We start from the raw sequence: 2,201 nt of genomic DNA, 5'->3' as shown, positions 1-2,201 counted from the left end.
TGCTTCAAAATAGCATTCGATGCTGTTCAAGTGCGTCAAGTAGCAAGCGGCATCGTGGAGCAAAAGAGCAGGGTGATGGACTTTGAAGATCACACTCGGATATACTTAGCCTGGAGTGCCCACCTGGTTTGGTGCGCGATGTCTTCAGACCGCAACTCTTAATGGCGTGTGGGGAATGAAGGACACTTAACAATTAAAAATATATATAAATAAAATGAAGACCACATGAAAAGCTTTCGGCTACATAATGACTGCTAACTATGTTGGATTTATAAAAAAGCTTGGCCGCAGAATGAAGATTAGAAGAAGTCTTTTCACATATCCCTCCTACACGTTTCATCAGAGAGGTCAGAACGCAGGGTCGCTCGCCTTGGCACTTAGGCAGGATGGTGGGCACCGTGAATGTAATACCAGCCTGCACCCTTCAGTCACCAGCTCACAGCTGGAATACACCCTCCTGTCAAAGACGGGGATCAAACCAGCGACCTTTTGGTTACTGGCCAGCCTCTTTACCTCTAGGGCACGCTGCCTCCCCAGTGTGAGCGGGTCTTTGTGCTCGACCCCACGCTTTCTAAGACCACTCTGCCGTGAGCTCGACCCGCTGTCCTAAATGACCCTGCAGGCAGATCAGAATGTCTTGCTTTTTTGACAGCTTCAAGCGGTGAAAGAGAGAGCGCGAGTAAGCGTGCATGTGTGCAAGAGAGAGAGAGAGAGAGGGAGGGAGGGAGGGAGGGAGGAGGGAGGGAGGGAGGGAGGGAGGGAGAGGGAATGGAGGGAGAGGGAGAGAGAGGGAGAGAGAGTGGTGAAGGGAGAGAGAGAAAGAGAAAGAGAGAGGGAGGGGGAGAGAGAGAGAGAGAGATGGAGGGAATACATCTGACAAAGTCATCTGTGACAGTGAGTCAGTAGAGTGCATGTGGTGAATACTCTAAAAGAGATGTCAGTCTTTTGGTGTTAAGAGCAAATAACTTTTATATACTTCTGTTATAAAATAAATAAATACATTAAAAAGAAAACTGCAGCTTTAAAACCGTCTCTTGTCTAGACATGGTTAAACTGGCTACATTTGAAGTGTTGCCAAATAAAATATGAGATGTTACTCAAAGCTCTTTATCTCCGTTTTCTCTCTCGCTCTCTCTCTCTCTCTCTCTCTCTCTCTCTCTCTCTCTCTCTCTCTCTCTCTCTCTCTCTCCTCTCTCTCTCTCTCTCTCTCTCTCTCTCTCTCTCTCTCTCTCTCTCTCTCTCTCCTTCTCTCTCTGAAGCTCACACCATTCGTTGCCACTGGCCCGCTGGTCGTTAAGGCATCATGGTGGTTCAGAATATTCCCCATGAAGCGTTACATCCAGGGCCTGTGAACGTAAGTGATTAGATCATACTGTATGATTATACTGTATGTGTGCGTAATAGAAGGTCAGTGGCTCCCGGCAAGAGCACTCTATTCACCAGCACTATGTGACCATTATGTGTGGCTGTCTTATCTGATCCGCCACTGGCCAAAGCAGCGTCCCGGCTCGCTAGCACCCTGCAGAGAAGAAACAAACAATTATTTCATGATATATAAAAGAAAAAGTACCATGGAAAATGATGTATACATGGCCGGTACCATGGTAACACTGAAATTACCATTACACTACCACAATGTGTTTTTTTTGTAAGAGTGAGGTTTACCCCAGTGGTTCTTGACCTTTTTTCTGTAACCGTCTGCAGTGTGGTAGTGAAGGTTAACCTTCTGTATCTGTTAGGGTGGCGTCTATTTTGGAACCCAAGAGCAGAACACAAGGCACAGGAGAATGAGGCGGTTTAGGGTATTAATGATACACCCGGCAGGTGACATGGCAGGTAGTGAGGGAATACAGGTGAGTGAGGTATATCCATGAGATCCCGGGCATCGTCCAGGCTGGTGAAGTCCACGGGTGGGGTAATAGGCCCGAGGTGTGCGATCCAAGACACAGAAGAGCAGGGTTAGAACGAGGCAGGTACAGAGGTCACAACATACACTATACGTATACAGAAAATGGAAGTCTCAGATAGAGTCCTAGTACCAAGACAGGTGGAACAACACTCGGAGCAGAAAGGAGAGGCCTCTTATCCTGGCTCGGTGATGATGAGATGAGTCTCAGGTGTGTAGACCGGCCCAGGTAGACAGAGTGATGATGAGGTGGAAACAGGAAGCAGCCCATATAAGGGTGTGGATACCTGCTGCC

The sequence above is a fragment of the Notolepis coatsorum genome (genome assembly GCF_963971535.1).
Source record: "Notolepis coatsorum genome assembly, chromosome: 4".
In the NCBI taxonomy this organism is placed as follows: Eukaryota; Metazoa; Chordata; class Actinopteri; order Aulopiformes; family Paralepididae; genus Notolepis; species Notolepis coatsorum.
This window is presented reverse-complemented; position numbering follows the sequence as displayed.